The sequence below is a fragment of the Oryctolagus cuniculus genome, chromosome 3 (assembly GCF_051225735.1).
Source record: "Oryctolagus cuniculus isolate XC-2025 breed Fujian yellow rabbit chromosome 3, ASM5122573v1, whole genome shotgun sequence".
In the NCBI taxonomy this organism is placed as follows: Eukaryota; Metazoa; Chordata; class Mammalia; order Lagomorpha; family Leporidae; genus Oryctolagus; species Oryctolagus cuniculus.
The window spans coordinates 121,634,389-121,658,337 of NC_142869.1; the positions used below are offsets into that span (position 1 = coordinate 121,634,389).

The 23,949-nt window shown below is 38.0% G+C and overlaps 1 long non-coding RNA gene across 1 annotated transcript in view; it reads right to left on the bottom strand.

Annotated features, from left to right (window-relative positions):
• Positions 1 to 1,986: 1,986 nt before the first annotated feature.
• LOC138849018 (uncharacterized) overlaps positions 1,987 to 23,949 on the bottom strand; it is a 33,814-nt gene continuing 11,851 nt past the window's right edge. The window contains exon 2 of the long non-coding RNA XR_016230895.1: positions 1,987 to 2,203. This is a non-coding gene — a long non-coding RNA (uncharacterized LOC138849018). The remainder of the gene's footprint in view (positions 2,204 to 23,949) is intronic.

Here is a 23,949-nt window from a genome sequence, read left to right on the forward strand (position 1 = left end):
ACAAATATTTTTGGAAAGAGCATAGTTTCATGTTAAACCATTTTAACTTAACATCACAAGTATTTAAGTATATTTAATGTAAGAAAATAAAAAGTTCTGTATATTGAACTCACATGTGCTCACCTCCTTTGAGAAGTATGTACATGTAATATAAAAAGTTATAGAAAATGAAATTAAAAGGTGGGTTTATTTGGTACAGAAGGTTTAAAGTCCATACATAGTACTCGTATAAAACATTTTCCACAAACATTTTGAAGACCCCTGTGTATCAATATCAACATATTAAATTATTGAATTATACCACAAATCCCTTTGATAGAGAAATTATGTATTACCCATATTTTGTAGATAAGAAACTGAGGCACAAGATAGAGTTTGATTTAAACCTAGCCCACTTATCCCAAATTTTAGCATAGATGAATCTACATTACAATTGTGATTTAATAGATTATTAACAAAATATTATCATATTTAAGGACTCACAGGATAAAAAGTTCAAGATGGTAATCTTAATTTATTTCTCCATATTTCATCTGGGTTTCACTTGAAAAATATGTGGCCTCAGTGATCTGAAGAAGTATAAAATTATTAACATTTCATGATAAAAAAATATGTTGATGTTATGTAGTTAACCCTATGAAATGTTATTCAAGAAGACTCTAAGGCCAAGAAAACTGAACTGCCTGTCCCAAATTTCCATAGATAAGTCCAGAAACATTAAGACATTCAACATGAGTAAGTCAGAATAAATAAATAAAATACTTCATCTTACTGGAGAGAAAAATGTAGCAGTTCATCATAAACATTTGATTTTGTTTTAACCTGAAAATTTCTAGGATGAAGCTGGTTTACTCGAGTGATGTTTATTGAATCAGAATCTCCTGGATGGAAGAAATCAATCTTTCCTATCTGAACTTACCAAAGTGTCCAGCATTAAAACTGATTCACTAGATGTTTGGAGGGCAGAGGGGAAGAGAGGGAGTTTGGCTAATGGTACCGGACCAGAGTGACATAGAAGCAGTAACTTGCTAGTGTTACACAGCATGGTGGGTGACTCTAGTTCACACTAATCTGGTATATGTATTTAATGAACTAATGGAAGGAAGTCACTCTAAATCTCCCATCATGTGGTAATGTCAATGAAGGAGAAATTTTGATTGCCTTAATTTGATCAATATACATTGTATGCGTGTATTGAAATGCGGCACTATAGCCACTAAATATGTACAATTATATTTTTTTTGATAGGCAGAGTGGACAGTGAGAGAGAGAGACAGAGAGAAAGGTCTTCCTTTGCTGCTGGTTCACCCTCCAATGGCCGCCGCGGCCCGCGCGCTGCGGCCGGTGCACCATGCTGATCTAAAGCCAGGAGCCAGGTGCTTCTGAACCTGGTCTCCCATGGGGTGCAGGGCCCAAGCACTTGGTCCATCGTCCACTGCACTCCCGGGCCATAGCAGAGAGCTGGCCTGGAAGAGGGGCAACCGGGACAGAATCCGGCGCCCTGACCGGGACTAGAACCCGGTGTGCTGGTGCCGCAAGGCGAATATGTACAATTATTGATCATAAAATTTTTGGAAGAAAACTAATACTCATAGACAGTTTTCTCATGAGTGTGTCATATTTATAACAGAAAATATGAAGGAAAAACTTGTGGAAAAAGTTCAGTACACATAGAAAACCATTGTAGAATTAACATTACAACAAAAAAATCATCATGTGTGAGTGAAGAAGGAAAACTATGAAGCTTTCCTGCAAGTCATAAAAAAGGACCTCAGTGAACTTAGAGAGACCATATTCCAGTAAGGGAGAATTCACTATTGCAAAAATGTCTTTTCTCCTTCCATTACGCTATAAATCCCTACCAGACTTTTATGAAACTTCCCAGGCAGAATTACATGTATCTGAAAGTGCAATGCACAATAATAGCTGAGTAACTTAGGAACAGTGAGCAGAGTGTTCTGTATCACAAACCAAAGCATATGATCTAGAGCTCTCTTTTTAGGTTTATTTATTTTGAAAGGCAGTGAAGAAGCTGGAGAGAGAGAGAGAGAGAGAACATTTCCATCAACTGGTTCACCACCCCCCCAACAAATAATACCCACGGCAAGTGCTGTGCCAGGCCAAAGCAGAATCTGGAAGTCCATCTGGTCTCCCACACAGTCCCATTGGGCCATCTTGTGCTTCCTGGATGCTTAGCAGGGAGCTAGAAAAGGAGCAGAGCAACCAGGACTCCAATCAGTGCTCTGATATAGAATGCTGGTGTTGCAGGTGGCGGCTCAACCTGCTGTGCCACAATGCCAGCCCCCATATCTACAATATCTTCTTTTAAAGATTTATTTATTTGTTTGAAAGTCTGAGTGACATAGAGAGAGGAGAGGCAGAGAGAGAGAGAGAGAGAGAGAGAGAGAGAGAGAGAGGTCTTCCATCCATTGGTTCGCTCCTCAGTTGGCTGCAACAACCAGAGCTGTGCCGATCCGAAGCCAGGAGCCAGGAGCTTCTTCTGGGTCTCCCATGCAGGTGCTTTCCCAGGCCATAGCAGAGAGCTAGATTGGAAGTGGAGCAGCCAGGACTCGAACCAGTGCCCATATGGGATGCTGGCACTGAAGGCAGCAGTTTTACCTGCTATACCACAGTGCCAGCCCCCACATCTACAATATCTATTACAGAGTAATACTATCAAAGGTATATCCACTTCATCATCCCATACCCAAATGAACCACACATCAAGCAAACATTGTTTAAAATGTTAGCTTCCACAGTTATGTCTTAAGGACTCTGCTGTCTTGTCAATAGAGTGAATAGTTACTTTGATCAGATGCAGACTTTACAAATCCCTGCCTATGCCAACTGAGAAATAAGCATTGTTTATTTACTATTTGTCTGCTCCGGTCCCTGTTCATTGAGTCCTTTCCATCCCAGAGCTCTCCATTAGGAACTAGCTCTCTTCATTTTGTGGAGCTCTTCCCCAGCTGCCTGTTATGACAACCCTAAGAGAGCTTCTTCACTGATGTGGGAGTTCAATGGTGCAATGGAATTCTGACAAAAGCAAACTTTTTTTTTAACTTTTATTTAATGAATATAAATTTCCAAAGTACGACTCATGGATTACAATGGCTTCCCCCCCACACCGTCCCTCCCACCCACAACCCTCCCCTCTCCCACTCCCTCTCCCCTTCCATTCACATCAAGATTCATTTTCGATTCTCTTTATATACAGAAGATCAGCTTAGTATACATTAAGTAAGGATTTCAACAGTTTGCTCCCACACAGAAACATAAAGTGAAAAATAATAGATGATTTTTTTTAAGTGATGATGAAATCAGATCAGACCTATTGTCATGTTTAATCCCAGTGAGAGTCAAGTTGGGAGTTGATAATTTCTTTTTTTTTTTTTTTTTTACAGAAGATCAGTTTAGTATGCATTAAGTAAAGATTTCAACAGTTTGCACCCCCATAGAAACACAAAGTGAAATATATTGTTTGAGTACTCGTTATAGCATTAAATCTCAATGTACAGCACATTAAGGACAGAGATCCTACATGAGGAGTAAGTGCACAGTGACTCCTGTTGTTGACTTTACCAATTGACACTCCTGTCTATGGCATCAGTAATCTCCCTATGCTCCAGTCATGAGTTTCCAAGGCTATGGAAGCCCTCTGAGTTCTCCGATTCTTATCTTGTTTAGACAAGGTCATAGTCAAAGTGGAGGTTCTCTCCTCCCTTCAGAGAAAGGTACCTCCTTCTTTGAAGACCTGTTCTTTCCACTGGGATCTCACTCACAGAGATCTTTTTGCCAGAGTGTGTTGGCTTTCCATGCCTGAAATACTCTCATGGGCTTTTCAGCCAGATCCGAATGCCTTTAGGGCTGATTCTGAGGCCAGAGTGAAAAGCAAACTTTCAAGTCCTCGAACCTTACGAACTTCTAGTTCTGATTTGCTGCCAAGACTCTGATAATGTAGCAGAAATGGCCTCCCTTCAAACAAACTCTGGTCAGGAAGGCCATCACCAGGTCAGCACATCTTAATTTTATCCAAAGCTTCTATGAAAACTATAACTGAATGATTGACATAGCTATATTAAATTTAAAAGTTTCATATTGCCAAAAGCAAAATTAGGTGTATGACATGGCTAGGGTAAACGTTTATAATAAATAAGAGTATTGACATCTTTAAAATGTAAGAAATTCCCATAAATTAATCAGGAAAAAATAAACTACCAATAAAAATGCTCCAGTATAAAGAAGTAATATATAAAAGAAATTTAAATTGCTAATACATAAAAAATTGCTAAAATCAATCCAGTTTTGATATTTGAAGGAATCTGGGCAAAAACAATTTTAAAAATAAGGTGCAACTTTCAACTAGCCATTCTAAACCTAAACATAAACAGTCACAAACAATGCTGAAAAAGACATTTGGTATTTCATAAAGTTGAATGAAAGAATGACTTGATGCATTTATTGGGGAGGTCATTTTGGCAGAATCTATCAAAATTTAATACAGTTTCTAAAGTAGTCCTTTTCAGGACTTCCAAGCAAAAGTATGTGTGCAATGATGTTTACTAACCCACAATTTGCACTAACAAAATATTCCAAACCACGCCAAAGTCCATCCATGCAGGAATTCCTAAATAAATCAAACGATTGCAGCACTGTGGCTTTTCTGTAAGGCAGTGTGCCAGGCTGTATTAAAATCCTTTTAGCACTGCTCTCTAACACTTGTGCAGTCCAAACACACATATATTGGATTTTCAGCAGAAAGAAGAGACCATATAGTTAAAGTAAATAAAGCACAGTTTTAATGTACATTTCACACATGTACCAAACTTTTCAATTCATTTAAATCTAATGCCTCCCAAAGAAGCCATTTCATCTGTCTACTTCTTTAATTCTGTTTAAAAATGAGAAATTAGGGCAGAAATTTGGCTTGGCAGTTAAAATACCAGTTGAAATGCCCACATCCCATATCAAGTACCAGGGCTTGAATCTGGCTATGGCTTCTGACTCCAGCTTCATGCTAATGCAGACCCTGAGAAGCAGTGGTGATGTCTCAAGTACCTGGGTTCCTGCCACCCACCTAGGGAATCTGAATTGACTTTACCCTTCTGGCTTTGACTCAGCTCAGTCCTGGACATTGCAGGCTTTTGGGGCAGTCAAACAGTGGTTAGGGACCCTTCTTTTTCTCTTTCTCTTTCTCTTTCTCTTTTTCCTCTACCTCAAGCTCTCTGTTTCTCTGCCTATCAAATAAATAAGCATTAAATATTTTAAAATGAGAAATTAAGATTCTTGAATTTTCAGTTTTATTGTTTTTATGTACAATTTCACATTTTAAATCTGTACACCAATATTACTAGGGCAGTAGAGCTGCCTTTTAATTCCAGCTTGTCAATTTTTAAATTATCTCATACTGAACTTTAATTGTTAATATAGTTCATTATATTAATGGAGTTCCCATTTTTGATAAATTTATTTTTGGACTCACATGGGTATCCTGTTGAAAATGGCAGTTTACCAATATTTCAAAACTTGAACCTTTCTGTGACCTTGAATGTCTTTATGACATGGCAGCTGGCTTCCTCTAGATTATGTGGGCCATGAGAGCAACTAGAAAACACAATGTCCTCTTATCTAGATCTAGAAACTATACGTTGTCCACTCGCTAAAAGCAAGTCACAAAGCATTTCCACACCCACTGTCAGAGAATGTGTGGGGATGTAATAAAGTCGGTATAACATATCCCAACAAAGTATATATTTTTATATAAACTGTTATGAATGATAGCATAGCTTGTTTCCTCATCTGCTACTTAAATTCAGTCTTTTAGGATGTCTCTGTACTGGTATGTAGAGAGAGTTTTAGTATTTTTATAGTAAGATGATGCTAATTTTATGAGTTAGTATCTTTCTGTTGATGAAGTTTAGTTCAGGAATTTTGTTCTTCACTGCAATTAATGGTGCTATAAATACCTGGGAATGTCTTCATACAGAGCTGTCTGAGTTTTGCTTGGCCATATGTGTAAAGGAGAAATTTCTGAATATTTGGTACTTGATATCGTCTTCATAGACATAATGAAATTTCTTTCTACAAGTAGAATTCTTGGATTTTCATTGCTTTACATTATCAGTGCATTTGATATCCTTTTTTAAAAAAATGTGCAATGTTAGTGAAAAAGTATCTCTGGTTCTTATTTCAAATGAAATGAATTTGGATTTTTATCCTCTGAAAATAGTTTTTGTTTTATTTTTAAAACTTATTAGAGAAAAATTAGGTTTACTTGGTACATGTACTTTTTTATGGAATCAAAAATGGTATTTTTAGTTCTTTGATTCATGTCCAAAAGAAACTAATAAACAAAAGAGCACATTTCCCTCAATATTAAAGATTAGAACAGAGCAAAAAATGTATCAACCCATGTATATTTAGTCTCAAATAAGTAATACCATTAAAATTTCTCCTAACAACACCTTTCTGATGAAATCTGATTTATTCTTCACTCTCACAATGTTCCTATTTCAAGATGTGTCACAGTCCATGTGATTAGGATAACTATGTGAAAAACATTCTTTTTGTTGCTTTTGCTTACAGCATCCTTGCTGACTTCACATAAATATTTTTAAAAGTTTTACTTATGTATTTTATTTAAGAGACAGATGGGGAGGCAGACAGAAAGAGAGAGAGAAAAGTGGGGAGGGATCTACCTTATATTAGTTCATTCCCCAAATGCCCACTGCAATCAGAATTGGCCCACGTCAATGCCAGGGGCTGGGAACATAGTCCATGTATCCCACAAGTGGCAAGAATCTGACTATTGAGCCATTAGAGCACCTCCCAGGATTTGTATTACCAGGAAGCTGAGTCAGGAACCAAAGTTGGGCATTAAACTCAGTCATTATCAGTTTGCAGTGCAGGTCTCTCACTTGCGGTTTTAAACTTCACAGATTATCTGTAGTGCTTTAGACATTGTATTTATATAATACTGTCATCCATGAATCATCTTCATACATCCATTGTATCTTGCTTTATTTTCCCTGACTTCTATTTTTTATTTTTATTTTTTTGACAGGCAGAGTGGACAGTGAGAGAGAGAGAGACAGAGAGAAAGGTCTTCCTTTTGCCGTTGGTTCACCCTCCAATGGCCGCTGCAGCTGGCGCACTGCGGCCGGCACACTGCGCTGATTCGATGGCAGGAGCCAGGTACTTATCCTGGTCTCCCATGGGGTGCAGGGCCCAAGAACTTGGGCCATCCTCCACTGTACTTCCTGGCCACAGCAGAGAGCTGGCCTGGAAGAGGGGCAACCGGGACAGAATCTGGCGCCCTAACCGGGACTAGAACCCGGTGTGCCAGCACCGCAAGGTGGAGGATTAACCTAGTGAGCTGCAGCGCCGGCCTCCATGACTTCTAATATATTGTTAAATTGTGGTGGAAGTGAATATAGCTACCTTATTCCTGATTTTTGGAAGAAGACTTTTCACATCTAACTGTGTTTGTTGGTTTTAGTGAGTTTAAAACTTTTTGGGGGGCCCAGCACTGTGGTACAGTAGGTTAATCCACCACCTGTAGTGCCCATTCAAGTCCCGGCTGCACCCCTTCTGATCCAGCTGTCTGCCAAGGCCTGGGAAAGCAATAGAAGATGGCACAAGAGCTTGGGCCCCCACACCCACGTGGAAGACCAGGAAGTAGCTCCTGGCTCTTGGCTTTGGATCGGTGCAGCTCCAGTGGTTGTGGCCATTTGGGGAGTGAGCCAGTAGATAGAAGACCTTTCTCTCTGTCTCTCCCTCTCACTGTCTGTAATTATACTTCTCAAATAAATAAAAAATTTTTAAGAAAACAACTATTTTTGGTACATATAATTTAATCACTTAAAGGATTGTAATTGTAATTCTAGCCAGTTAAGAAATGTTCAACATAAGTATATTTTTGGCATTTATATGTGATCAAATGATATTCTCATATATTCTATTCACATTCTAATTTATGTTGTTTCATTTCTTTCATTGGTATTTTGTTATCTTTCCCATTTAGATTTTGTATATATTTTATATATATATATATATATACTAAGAATTATATTCATTTTGGGTGCTAATTTGAATGGTTTTATGTTTATTGTATTCTTAAGTAAACTTAAAATATTACGGAGATAGTACATAAGTTTCCATATACCTCCTACTCAGTGTTTTCCACCGTAATTCCCCTAAATTTAGAATGGTAAATTTACTATAATGAATGAAACAATATTTATACATTGTTAACTAAATTCATATTAAATTCAGTATTTCCTACTGTGTGCTTTTTTGTTATAATCATTGTGTCTCTAAGATTTGTCTTTAGAGTGACAGTTTTTCAGAATGTACATTTTTGATGACCTATATTTAACATTCTGATAATTGCCAGTCAGGTATTTTGTAGAATGTCCCTCAGGTGCAATACTTCCATATAACTGGACTGGGGCTATGCATTTTGGAAGAAAGACAAGAGAAGAAACGTACCATTCTCACTGCAGCATATCAAAGACATATATGACTAATATGGCTTATCACAGATTAGATATCTACCTTAAAGAAGCATGAATTAATACTACACATCCAACTCTTAGCCATGACCACATGAACCATTCCTTTTCTCTCTGTCACAGCATGTCCGACCATTGAGAATCTGGCTGCCTGCTGCTACCCATTGACTTAATTGTTCAATTTCAGGATGAATTTATAGGAGTTTTCTACTTGTTCATCCGTGCCCTACTTGGGAACAAATTTATCAGCGTACAGTGAACATCACAGAGTGCAGTGCAGAGCAGATGACAGAAGTATAGAGAACAGTGTTTCTGCAAAGTCTCTGTGATTTTAGTCCTACAAACATCACTAATTTCCAAAGTTAGGTTAGTGTCTTTATTCCCAGTCCTTCAGTGATTGCCTCACGCACTTGTAACAGATCTATGCAATTTTTGTGTATATATTTCTGTTTCTGTACCCAAAGTCTCCATTTTGTGTTTTACAATCTTGGCTATGGAACGTTTCAAAAAGTTCACAGAAAATGGAATTCAAAGATAAGTTTATTTTGTTACAAAAGATTTTTGAAATCCACACATAGGTTTTTCATAATATACATTTCCATGGAATATTTCAAGTCTCCTAAAATCAATCATCGTTCTTTGTTTTGTGTGTATTGTGTGTGTGTGTGTGTCTGTGTGTGTTGTATGGCTCTTTTATTTTCTATGTTGCTGTTTTCCTTAAAAGTTGGTTACACCTAGTGGTTCGTGTTTGTAAGTTAAATATTGCTTGTGAAATTTTTAGACATATCTTGAACTAGATGATGTTAAAATTTCTCCAGAGAGGAATTGTTTCCATCTGGGAGGCAGATGACAAATCTAATTAGTACAATCAGCATTTGAAATTATCACAACTGGCCTTGACTCTGGTTTATCTTCAGTTCAATCTTAATTATATGTTGTGAACTTTTAGGTCCCCAAGCCTTTGCTCTTTACCAGAATCTTGACTCATGGGCAGATGTGATTCCCAATTGTTGTCTATGCACACCCAATCCCATGAAAGGAAAGGACTTCTACTTAGGTTTTCATCTTCTCAGTAACAGCTTTGAGTGAGCAGTCAGCATGTTGGGAAAAACAACATCTAACATCATACTTCCCTTTTGGACTTCAAATTTCTTCAAGATACTGACTTAAGCTTTCTTGTTGGGGGTCAGCATTGTGGCTCAGTAGGCTAAGCTACCACCTGAAATGCAGGCATCTGGTCCTGGAAAGAAACACAATGTGGCCCAAGTGGTTAGGACTCTGCTACTCACTTGGGAGTCCTAGACTGAGTGCCAGGCTCCTGGCTTCAGTCTGACCCAACCCTGGCTGTTGCAGCCATTTGGGGAGTGAACCAGTGGGTGGCATATCCTTCTCCCTCTTTCTCTCTCTCTCCCTCACTTTGCCTTCCAGATATATAATGAATCTCTTTTAAAAATTGTTTGAGAAACTCTTAGATAACTTGAATGAGATGGTTTAAAAATTCCAACCAGTTTTTCTCATCACTTCAGCACATGACTGCCTATGACCTGCAAATTGTTGCTTTGAGAAAACTTACCTCCAGCCCTTCTTGAACACCCACCTACACATCTGGGATGACTTATTTTCTTCCAGAGCTACGTTCTTCTTTATCAATATTTATTTATATGAAATGCACATAAAGAGAGACAGAAAATCTTTAATCCATTAGTTCACTCGCCAAATGCCCACTACAGTTTGCACTGGAACACCCTGAATTTGGGAGCTGGAAACTCAGTCTAGTTTCCCACTTTCATATCAGGGACCTAACCACTATAATCATTACTTGCTGCCTGCCTCCTAGGGTACATATAGCATCCTAGGAAAGTTAGAAAGAGGAGCAGAGTTGATTCAAGCATGTAAATTCATTGATAAGAGTTTGTGGACATCTTATTCAGTCTCTTAACCTTTGTACCAAATTCCTGCCCAAGAGTTACACTCTGATAAGGAGTATATAATTCTTTGTGGATCTGGATTTGAGTCCATGAATCTAATATTGCATTTTTCTACTTAGATATGCCAAGGTTGGCGTTTGCCCCTTAAATATAGGAAAAAAAAGAGATCCATTTCACCAGGATTAGCAAATGCCAAAGAATTTGGATAAATTTTTTTCCTTGTTTCTCTTGGCTCAAGGTTTTGTGAAATTTTGGCCAAACTCTCACTATCTTACAATTTCTTCAATGACTTACGGATTTTTTTCTTCCTATACCTGTAGCCATATTCACATTAATAGAAACAGATTTCTATTAAAGCTCTTCTTAATTTTTTATTTAAAGTTTTCCCTTTTCATTAAGTAAAAATCTTCAGGGTTATTTCACAGAATCTTTTTATTTTTAAATTTCAAATTGCTATTCTCTGCTTCCTTTTTAATTTAACTTATTTGTTGACTTCCACTAAGGTGTTTTTTTTTTTTAATTTTACGGTATTCCTAATCAAGACTTCTTTTAAATTCTACAGATGCAGTTTCTTCTTAACCACAATGAAAAAATGACATGTTCTACAATGTTTCTTATCCAATTAATTCAATTTTATAAGAAGTTTCAGAGATTTTTTTTAAAAAGTCTATTTCTATTTAGAGTATATTTTTGTATGTTTAGTGAGGCCTTTTAGATGATGATTATTTTGTAGGTCGGCAGGCCCCAAATGGTGGAGTTAGAAATGTGCCAGGGGATTCCAATACAATCCCATCAAGGTGGAATGTACCAATGCCATCTCACTAGTCCAAGTGATCAATTTCAGTTCACAATTGATCATACTGATAGGTCAAAGAGTCAAAGGGATCACACAAACAAGACTAGCGTTTGCTAATGCCAACTGATAGAATAAAAAATGGCAGATGTCCTAAACAGTACTCGGGCCTCAGAATCAGCCCTTAAGGCATTCGGATATGGCTGAATAGCCCATGAGAATATTTTAGGCATGGAAAGCCAAAACACTCTCTCTGGCGAAAAAAAACAAAAAAACAAAAAAACAAAAAAAAAAAAAAACAAAAAAAAAAACAAAAAAAACACAACCAAACCAAACCCTAAATGAAAGATCTCTGCGAGTGAGATCCCAGTAGAAAGAACGGGCCACCAAAGAAGGAGGTACCTTTCTCTGAAGGGAGGAGAGAACTTCCACTTTGACTATGACCCTGTCTGAATAAGATCGATATCAGCGAACTCAAAAGGCTTCCATAGCCTTGGCAACTCATGCCTAGAGCCTAGGGAGATTACTGACACCATAAACAAGAGTGTCAAATTGTTAAGTCAACAACAGGAATCACTGTGTGCTTACTCCTCATGTGGGATCTCTGTCCTTAATGTGTTGTCCAATATGAAGTAATGCTATAGCTAGTACTGAAACAGTATTTTACACTTTATGTTCTGTGTGGGTGCGAACTGATGAAATCTTTACTTAATATATACTAAATCAATCTTCTGTATATAAAGATAATTGAAAATGAATCTTGATGTGAATGGAATGGGAGAGGGAGTGGGAGATGGGAGGGTTGCAGGTGGGAGGGAAGTTATGGGGGGGGGGAGCCATTGTAATCCATAAACTGTACTTTGGAAATTTATATTTACTAAATAAATTTTTTTAAAAAAGATGATTACTTTTTTTTTTGACAGGCAGAGTGGACAGTGAGAGAGAGAGATAGAGAGAAAGGTCTTCCTTTTCCGTTGGTTCAACCCTCAATGGCTGCTGTGGCTGGCGCGCTGTGGCCAGTGCACTGTGCTGATCCGAATCCAGGAGCCAGGTGCTTCTCCTGGTCTCCCATGTGGGTGCAGGGCCCAAGCACTTGGGCCATCCTCCACTGCCCTCCCGGGCCATAATAGAGAGCTGGACAGGAAGAGGAGCGATCAGGAAAGAATCCAGCACACCGACCAGGACTAGAACCCGGGGTGCCGGCGCCACAGGCAGAGGATTCACCTATTGAGCAAGGACGCCAGCCGATGATTACTTTTTTTTAAAGAATTATATATTTATTTATTTATTTAGAAGTCAGAATTACATAGAAAGAGAGGGAGAGGCAGAGAGAGAGAGGAAAATCTTCCATCCACCTGTTTACTCCCCAGTCGGCCGCAATGGTTGGAGCTGTGCCGATCCAAAGCCAGGAGCCAGGAGCTCTTCCAGGACCCCAATATGGGTGCAGGGGCCCAAGGACTTAAACCATCTTCTACTGCTTTCCCCAGGCCATATCACAGAGCTGGAATGGAAGTGGAGCAGTTGGGATTTGAACTGGTGCCCATATGGGATGCTGGCACTGCAGGCGGCGGCTTTACCTGCTACACCACAGCACCAAACCCTAAGATGATGATTACTTAATGAGCATTTCCTTCTTGAGAAAACTGCAATAATTTCTGTCCAATTGCTTATACTCCTGCTGTAGTATACTCAAATAGTTCATTCCAATGAATCTAAGGGAAAATTCTTAAAGGTTTTCACATGGCAAATATGGAACATGGAGATTGGTTGGGCTAGAGCAGAGGCTGTTATTAGCTTGGTACTTGTGTCAAATAATTTTGCATTTTGTTCGGTAGCAAGAAATCCTTGCTATCAAATATAAGCTGATAAAAGTTTTAGTACAGAATCTAAAGTCACTGTGATGTCCTTTGTCTGGTGTATTTCCTCAAGGTGCTGGATTTAGTTGTACATGCCCCATAATTGGGCTTCCATTCCAGTTTTGTTAATTGAGGTTTCTAAGTAAAACACTTTCATATTTTCCTCCTGTTCACTTTAATGTTGGATATTTCTTTGTATTACCAGGTGGGCATCTCTTTTCTCTTATCACTCTATGTCCATTTTTTTTTAACAGGGATTCATCAACATTCTGACTCTGTGACTATTACTTTACTAATCTTATGTATTTTAAAAATGTGTAATTTTAATGACTTTTTAAAGGGACATGAGCAGTGAAATTAGATGAATGTACCTGAATGCTGTCTTACCTGAAAGTATTTAATTGTTAAAGTACTGTTTTCATTTACTATGAAGACAACAGAATCAAAATAATGTAGGTTTTTTTAAGGAAATTAGATGATTTTCAATTATTGGACATTTAATCCTCAGTGAGGATAAAAGTTCTATAAACACAATCCATAAACTGTACTTTGGAAATTTATATTTACTAAATAAAAAATAAAAAAAGTTCTATAAACACAAAAAGTGTATATAGTCATATAATCTTAAAGCATTATTTGCATACATAGGAAGAAAATATAAACAAGACAATTTGATCAACATCCCCTGTGTTCCCATCACCTAAAATTAATCAGTGATTTTGAACTTTTTTAAATATTCTGAGACTTATTCTTAACATCTTTGTGGGTTGGATGCACAGTGAATTGGTAAAATCATTGATAGCATCTACTGACACTCGCTAGAAGTGTCATACACTTGTCTATCTACTTTTAAATTTCCTAACCTCTGCAGCTAGTGTCCTTCACTTTTATCTATAAAATTTTTATGTGTACCTGGAATTTTTGCTTGTACCTTTACTATTTTTCCCCAGATTCTAGTAAGTATCTTGTTTTTGCAAAAAGAACTTAGAGAACAAGACTCTAGTTTGTTTTGCTGTTGTATATTGTTGATCATGTACCAGGACTATGTTCTTTTTATCATCATCTGATTTAGAAGAGAGTAGCGAAGTTTACAGACATCCTGCTGCAAAATGTTCATTGCCAATACATATTCCAGAGTGTGAACTACACCTGTTAAAGCAGAATAGCATGGAGAATAGTTCCTAACTCTAAATATTTAGCAAGCTTACTAGGTGATGATTTATACCTATAAGTGTAAGATATGCAGGCACTGTAATTAGGAATAACTGCCTTAAAATCAGAGAGATGTGGGTTCTAATACAACTCTGTTTCTTTCTAGATATGGAAGAATGGAATTGACAGCACGTTCAGTTCATTATTTTATTTTTTATTTTGATTTTTGATTTTAACATTCAACGTGATTTATAGATACAATGTTAAGAACACAATGATATTCCCTTCCTCCCTTCATCCTCCTCTCCCCCCACCTCATTCGCTCCTAATCTCCTTCCTTCTTCTCTGGCTGTTTACTATTTAGTTGCTGAGATAACATATTTTAAGCTTAATATTTCACCAAATAAAAGTAAAAATCAAAAAGACTAGTTTAGTGGAATGTAGACAATGGCTATAAACATTAGGAAAAATGACCATTTAACCTATCCATAGTAAATTTTAAGGTAATCAAGAGATCCTCCAGTTGCATCTATTTTACTGCAAATGCTAGAATTTCATTCTTTGTTATAGCTGAATAATAGTCCATTGTGCATATATACCACATTTTCTGTATTCATCTGATGATGGATACCTCGGTTAGTTCCAAAATTGGCTATTGTGAACAGTGCTGTTCTGAACATGGTGGTGCAGCTAACACTGATACTTTGTGTTCATATCTTTTGGGTATATCATATGACAAGTCTCCTTCTAGGTTTTTAAGAAATCTCCACACTGTTTTCCACAATTGCTGCACTAATTTCCATTCCACCAATAGTGTATAATGTTCCCCATTGTCCACATCCTCACCAGCATTTGTTACACTCTGATTTTGGATTTTAGCCATTCTGACAGGAGTGAAGTGATATCTCACTGTGGTTTTGATTTACATTTCCCTGATAGCTAGTTTTGCTGAACATTTTTTATATACTGTTTGGCCATTTGTATTTCTTCTTTTGAGAACCGTCTATTAAAGTGCTTTGACTATATCTCAACTGGATTGGTTGTTTTTGTTGAGTTTTTATGTTGCTGATATATTTGGGATGTTAATCCTTTGTCAGATAAGTGTTTTGGAATTATATTTTCCCATTCTGTTGGATGCCTCTCCACTCTGTTAATTGTTTCCTTTGCTGTGCAAAAGTCTCAGAGTTCATATTTCCCATTTATTTAAGTTTTGCTTTTGTTACCTGTGTGGGTAGGGGTCTAATCCAAGAAGCCATACCATACACCAATGTCTTGCAGTGTTTCCCTTACATTTTCGTCTAGCAACTTCATAGTTTCAGGTCTTGAGTTTAGGCCTTTTATCCATCTTTAGTTGATTTTTGTGAATGGTGAGAGGTATAGATCTGATTTCATTTTTCTCCATATATAAATCCAGTTTTGCCAGAACTATTTGTAGAAGATACTATTCTTACCCCACTGTATGGTCTGAGCATTTTTGTCAAAAATGAGTTGGCTGTATACATGTGGATTAATTTCTGGGCTCTCTATTCTGTTCCTTTGATCTATGTATTGCTTTTTGTTTCAGTACCATGCTGTTTTAATTACTGTAACTTTGTAGTATGCTTTGAAGTCAGATATTGTGATACCTCCAGCTTATTGTTGTGTTTCAAGATCACTTAGGCTAATCTGAATCTTTGTTGATTCCATATGGATTTTAGGATTGCTTTTTCTAGTTCTGTAAAGAATGCCATTGGTATTTTGATAGGAATTGCATTGAATTTGTAGATTGCTTTAGGTAGCATAGACATTTTAATGATATTGATTCTTCCGATCCATGAGCAAGGAATACCTTTACATTTTGGTGTGTCCTGATGATGTATTTCATCAGTGTTTGATAATTTTCATTAGAGAGATCTTTCACTTCTTTGGATAAATTTAACAAGAATAGTGTCTGCTAATAATAACTGATAGAATTAAAAAAGATAGAACAATCCAACATGGGAAGCGGGATACATAGCAGATTCATAGAATGGCACATGTCCTAAACAGTACTCTGGCCTCAGAATCAGCCCTTAAGGCATTCAGATCCAGCTAAAAAGCCCACGAGAATTTCTCAGACATGGAAAGCCAAGACACTGTGGCAAAAAAATGGTCTAAATGAAAGATCTCTGTGAGTGAGATCCCAGCGGAAAGAACGGGCCATCAAAGGAGTTACCTTTCTCTGAAGGGAAGAGAGAACTACTTTGACTATGGCCTTGTCTAAATAAGATCAGAGTTTTTGAACTCAAGAGGCTTCCATAGCCTTGGCAGCTCATGACAAGAGCCTCAGGTGATTACTGATGGCATAAACAAGAGTGTCAATTGTTTAAATCAACAATGGAAGTCAGTGTGCACTTACTCCCCATGTAGGATCTCTGTCCTTAATGTGTTGTACTATGTCAATTAAAGTAAAACTACTACTCAAACAATATTCTATACTTTGTGTGTCTGTGTAGGTGAAGTCTGTTGAAATCTTTACTTAGTATATACTAAGCTGATATTCTGTATATAAAGATAATTGAAAATGAATCTTTTTTTTTATCTTTTATTTAATGAATATAAATTTCCAAAGTACGACTCATGGGTTACAATGGCTTCCCCCCCATACCGTCCCTCCCACCCACAACCCTCCCCTTTCCCACTCCCTCTCCCCTTTCATTCACATCAAGATTCATTTTCGATTATCTTAATATACAGAAGATCAGCTTAGTATACCTTAAGTAAGTATTTCAACAGTTTGCTCCCACACAGAAACATAAAGTGAAAAATAATAGATGATTTTTTTAAATGATGATGAAATCAGATCAGACCTATTGTCATGTTTAATCCCAGTGAGAGTCAAGTTGGGAATTGATAATTTCTTTTTTTTTTTTACAGAAGATCAGTTTAGTGTACATTAAGTAAAGATTTCAATCGTTTGCACCCCCATAGAAACATAAAGTGAAATATACTGTTTGAGTACTCGTTATAGCATTAAGCCTCAGTGTACAGCACGTTAAGGACAGAGATCCTACATGAGGAGTAAGTGCACAGTGACTCCTGCTGTTGACTTTACAAATTGACACTCCTGTTTATGGCATCAGTAATCTCCCCATGCACCAGTTATGAGTTTCCAAGGCTATGGAAGCCCCTTGAGTTCTCCGACTCTTATCTTGTTTAGACACGGTCATAGTCAAAGTGGAGGTTCTCTCCTCCCTTCAGAGAAAGGCACCTCCCTCTTTGAAGACCTGTTCTTTCCACTGGGATCCCACTCACAGAGATCTTTTTGCCAGAGTGTCTTGGCTTTCCATGCCTGAAATACTCTCATGGGCTTTTCAGCCAGATCCGAGTGCCTTTAGGGCTGATTCTGAGGCCAGAGTGCTATTTAGGACATCCGCCATTCTATGAGTCTGCTGAGTGTCTCACTTCCCATGTTGGATCACTCTCCCCTTTATTTATTCTATCGGTTGGTGTTAGCAGATACTAGACTTGAAAATGAATCTTGATGAAGAATGGATGGGAGAAGGAGTGAGAAATGGGATGGTTGTGGGTGGGAGGGAGGTTATGGGGGAAAAGCCACTATAATCCAAAAATTGTACTTTGGAAATTTATATTTATTAAATAAAAGTTGAAAGAAAAGTCTGCTTTATCTGATATCAGGATAGCAATGCCTCCTCAATTTTGGTTTCTATTTCCCTGGTATGTGTTTTTCCAACCCTTCCCTTCACATTCAGTCTGTGTCTATCTTTTTTTTTGTGAAACGAGTTTCTTGTAGGCAGCATATAGTGGGGTCACAGGGTTTTGTTTTGTTTTGTTTATAGAATGGATTTCAGCCAACCTAAGTCTTGGTTGGTAATTTAACCTACTCATATTTGAGGTTAGTATTGTTAGATAAGAACTAAGACCTGCCATTTTGTTGATTGGATGATTCTACCTGCTTTGGAAATGAATTTGGTGGTAACATGTGTCTCTTGTTTACTGCTTTTTTTGTTTGTTTAAAAATATTTATTTACTTATTTTAAAGTAAAGAGTTACAGAGAGGCAGAGGTAGTATAGATATTTTAGGTCTACACTAAAGAGAGAGAGAGAAGTCTTCCACTGGTTCACTCCCCCAAATGACTGCAACAGCTGGAGCTGCGCTGATCTGAAGCCAGGAGACAGGAACTTCTTCCAGTTCTCCCACACAGGTGCTAGAGCCCAAGGATTTGGGCCATCTTCTACTGCTTTCCCAGGCCATAGCAGAGAGCCAGATCAGAAGTGGAACAGCCAGGTCTTGAACTGGCACCCATATGGGAGTAGCATATGATGTAGCAGCTGGTGGCTTTACCTGCTACACCACAGCACTGGCCCCTCCTGTTTACTTCTAATGCAGGTCACCCTTCAGAATTTCTTGTAAGACTGGTCTAGTTGTGAATTCTCTCAGCTTCTGCTTATCTGGAAAACACTATTTCTCCTTCATCTTTACATAATAGCTTTTCTGGATATTATATTCTTGGTTGAAAGTTATTTTTTCTTTTAAGGCTTTGAATATGCCATCCCACTCTTTTCTGGCATGTGAGTTTTACACTGAGAAGTTTGGTGTTAATCTAATTGGTTTTTCCTTTATATGTAACTTGAAGCTTTTCTCTTACTGTTGTTAGGATTCTTTCCTTGTCTTTAACTTTTGATGTTTTGACAACATGCTTTGGAGAAGACCTTTTTCGGTTGCCTTGTTCTTTTTGCTTCTTGTATCTGGATATTCATGTCTCTCTCAAAACCTGGGAAATTTTCAACTATTATTTCATTTAGTGATTTCTCCATATCTTTTTCCTTTTTGTCTCTTCAGGACTACCTATAAAATGCATATTCGGTCATTTAATGGTATCCCATATTTCTCATAGCCTTTCTTCTTTCTTTGTAGTTCTTTTCTCTTTGTTTTGTCTGATTGGATTATTTCAAAATCCTTCTCCTTGAGGTCAGAAATTCTTTCTCCCATTTGGTCTATTCTGATGTCAATGCTTTCAATTATATTTTTTATTTCACTGATTGAAGATTTCATCTCCAAACTTTCTATTTGGTTCTTCTTAATGGGTTCTTTCTATCTCCTTAGTAATATTTGCATTCATGTCACTCATTGATTTCCTCACTTCTTTAACCTATCTGTATTATTTTGCATCTCATTGAGTTTCCTTACAATCATTATTTTGAATTCTATATTTGTCATTTCACAGATCTCCTTCAATTCAGGATCTAATTCTAGAGGAGTATTGTGTTCTTTTGGAGACATCATACTGCTTTGCTTCTTCATGTCTCCTGTGTCCCTGGGTTGATTTCTGCACATCTGGAGTGTTCATCTCTTCTTTATGGAGTAGGCTTTATTGGAAAAGAGCTTGTAGTTTAGCCGGAGTACAGGGTATCACTTGGCTTGTTGCTTTGGCTTTGGTTCTAGGTGGGCCCAGGAGTGTAGTTTCTGAGTAATTTCTTTTGTCTTACTCAATGTCACTGCATCTATAAGTGACACAGTGGACTAGTCTGCTGTGTGTTGGGACAGAAGTATGGCTTTCAGATAAATAAGGGTTTCCTTGGGTGTGTATCTTTGGCCCACAGAGAATTTGGTATTGTTCTCTTTGGTGAATGTCATAACCAGAGCCTTGTTCATGTTGCTGAGGGGACCAAGGGTGGCTGCACTCTTGTCCTATTGACAAGCCTGAGTGATGCCAGGACTTGTGGTACCAGATGTTGTGGCTCTAGGACTATGTCATACAGATGCACCCTTCCTCAAGTCCTGCTTGGAGAATCCAGCTGATGCTGTGGCTTATGATATCAACAGCTCTAGTCCTAGGACTAGAGGATGTGAAAGGAATCCTGTTCCAGAACTATAGAGTGACTACAAGATATACATTAGATTTTACCAGGGAGGGTATGAGTCCAGAGAGGTGGAATACAGATAGGTTCCTCCCTATGTCCAATGGTTCGATCCCAGTGGCATCCAGAAATTTAGAATTTGAATTATTACAGTGCTGATTTTGCAGGGTATAATGGGGTCATTACACAGATCTCCCAGGGTGGGAGCAGATTTTTTTATGGGCTGTTCCTGATGATAGCCCCCAGCAGCTTAAAGTGAATCCTCATTGCTCACGTATAGTCCACGAGTGTGGCTCTGGGGCTAATGCCCAAACACTCTTACAGATGCGGGATGGAGGGGATCTGACCTTTGTTCCACACGTTGCCCAGACTCTGACTAGGATGCTGGTAGGAGCAGAAAAGAGGGGCACTGTGCAGGGGTGGGGAGGGGAGAAGAGGAAAGCAAGGTCACTTCCTGCTCCAAGCTTGGCAGTTGCTCAGACCCCAGTCAGCTCTCCAGGCTGAAGTAATAGTCAGTGGGTGACTGTGGAATTCCACCTTGGCTAATACTGCAAGCAGTGGGGTGCATGGCAATTTCTTCTTGCTTTGAGCTGGCAGCTGGCTGTGTGGTGGCAGCTGGTTGCAAGTGTGTCTCTGTCTTCTCTCCTTTTGCCCCACAGATTCTTGGTTACTTTTTTTCTGCTTCCTTGCCAAAAGTTTTCATCAGACCCCATATTCACTTGACTCTCAAGATATTTCATGAAGCAACCATAACTTGCTATCAATTTTCTACATTTCCAACAATGAAGAATGCTCATTTCCCCTTGATCATGAAGTTTACCTCTCAGTTCTTCTGTTCATCTGTGTCTGGGTCCTGGTGCACCCTGTCACAGGCTACCTGGCTCTGGTCTGTTCAGTTCATTTTGCACACTGGAAAAATATTAGTGTAAACATAGACTAAATATGAGTATATAACAAAAACACTTAAAATCTCAGTGTAATTTTTGAATATATGATACTTAATCAAATCTAAGGCATTCTTGATTATGATACAGAAGTGATTAATATATATAGAAAAGAGCTTATTTTTTAAATTCTATTTAAGTTATGCAAATTTCATATATACAGATCTAAGCACATAGTGACATTTTCCCCCTACCCTTCCTCCCACCCACACTACAATTCTTCCTCTTCCTCCTGCTCACATTCCCGCTCTTAATTTTACAGATATATTTTCAGTTTAGTTAATGATCATATAGTTAACCCTACACTAAGTAAAAGATTTCAACAAATAGTATGAAGAAAAATCAAAAGAAAAAAATAAAAATGAATGATAATTATGAAAAAAACACTGTTCCTCAAAGGAAGAGACAAGGGCTATATACAATCATATAATCTCATAGTGTCTATTTCACTGCAATATATTACATTTTAGGTACTCTATTAGTTACCTCAGATCAGGGAAAACATATGGTATCTGTCTTTTTAGAACTGGCTTATTCCACTAAGTATAATGGTTTCTAGTTTAGACCATCTTGTTGCAAAAGACAGAGTTTCATTTTTTCTTTACAGCTGAGTAGTACTCCATAGTGTATATATACCATAATTTATTATTCCAGTCAACAGCTGATGGACATCTGAGTTGACTTCGTATCTTACCTATTGTGAATTGTGCTGCAATGAATGGGGGTGGAGGGTGTACAGATAACTCTTTCAGAAGCTGATTTCTTTTGGTTTGGGTAAATTCCCAGGAGTGGGATGGCTGGATCATATAGTAGGTCTATATTCAGATTACTGAGGTACCTCCACACTGTATTCCACAGTGGCTGTATCAGTATACATTCCCACCAACAGTGGACCAAGGTACCTTTTTCCTCACATGCTTGTCAGCATTTGTTTGTTGATTTCTGTATGAGAGCCATTCTAACTGGAGTGAGGTGAAACCTCATTGTGGTATTGGTTTGCATTTCTCTAATGGCTAGTGGTCCTGAGCATTTTTCCAACTGTTGGCCATTTGAATTTTCTCTCTTGAAAAATTGTTCAATTCCTTTGACTATTTCTTAACTGGATTGTTTATACTGTTCTTGAATTTCTTGAGCTCTTTATAGATTCTGGATGTTAACCCTTTATAAATTACATAGTTTGTAAAAATTTTTTCCCATTCTGTTGGTTGCCTCTTCATTTTGCTGAGTTTTTGTTTTGCAGTTTAGAAGCTTCTCAGCTTCATGTAATCCCATTTGTCAATTTTTGCTTTGATTGCCTGTGCTTCTGGGGTCTTTTCCAAGAAGTATTTACCTATGCCAATGTCCTGCAGAGTCTCCCCGATGTGTGAAAGAGAGATTCTTGAAGTTATACTATGAGATGATACTTTCTGATCACTCATTTTATTTTATGCTCATTTATGTTTTTAATGTTTACTTATTTTTATCTATTTGAAAGCTCTCTCTCTCTATCTAATATCTTCTATTTATACTTTAATTCACTCCATAAAAATATTCACAACATCTGAGGCTATGCCAGACTGAAGCCAGAAGCTCAGAACTCCATTCTGGATCCCCACATGGGTGGCAGGGGCCCAAGCACATAAGCTGTCTTCTGGTCTCTCTCAGGGTACATTAGCAGGAACCTGGGTTGGAATAAAAGTAGCTTGGCTCAAACCAGCATTCCAATATGTGTTGTAGGTGTCCCAAGTACCACAATGCCTGCCCCATTTTATATAAAAAACTTTTTAAACTTCTATACTTTATCATATAACATTGTTGGTGTATTGTAAAAAAATATAAGCAACAAAGAATCATGTAGACATGTCTAAAACTAAACCTTCTGAGATTGACCCCTAAAGTGTTCATAACTCAGAATTTCATCTTCGATACTACATACATGATGCTGAAAGCTTTATTGAAAAGAGTGGTTATAGGTCATTATTTTTCAAGTCTTGTTTTCCTCTTCAGTTTTACTAGAAATAAAAGGATATTACCAGAAAGTATCAGGATAAGATATTTTAATTATTACTAGGATGAACAATCCTTCTCCAAACTGGCCATTAAAAGTTCTTCTACTCAACTGTTAAGCAATTGCCCTTTTTAATCACACTTCCATGATCAACAACCACTTTCACTCATATACAATTAACAAATGTATTATAAACTAATGTGTGGCTGAAAAAGAATTGAAATATTTTAAGACTTAAATACAGGCTGGCGCCGCAGCTCATTAGGCTAATCCTCTGCCTTGCGGTGCCGGCACACCGGGTTCTAGTCCCGGTCGGGGCACCTGATTCTGTCCCAGTTGCTCCTCTTCCAGGCCAGCTCTCTGCTGTGGCCCTGGAGTACAGCGAAGGATGGCCCAAGTGCTTGGGCCCTGCACCCACATGGGAGACCAGAAGAAGCACCTGGCTCCTGCCATCGGATCAGCGTGGTGCGCCGGCCTCGGTGGTCATTGGAGGGTGAACCAATGGCAAAATGAAGACCTTTCTCCCTGTCTCTCTCTCACTGTCCACTCTGCTTGTCAAAAAAAAAAAAAAAAAAAAGACACATCGTGCACTCATTTCCAACAGGTTTCCTGGAGCATGCTGCCTTAGGATTTATACTACATGGGAAAATACATGTGTGAACAAAGCAAAAGAACTCAACTGAAAGCTTATGCTAATACTAATGCAATCAGCATTGAATGGGGTCAATTACCTGGAAAATCAAAGATGTTAGATTTCTTAGTCACTTAGAGAATTTTTAATCAATTGTCCTTTTAAAAAATTTTTATTTACTTCTTTGAAAGGCAGAAAGAGACAGGGACACACACACACACACACACACACATGCACACACACAGAGAGAGAGAGATCTTCCATCTGCTTGTTCACTCCCCAAATGGCCACAAGGGATGGAGCT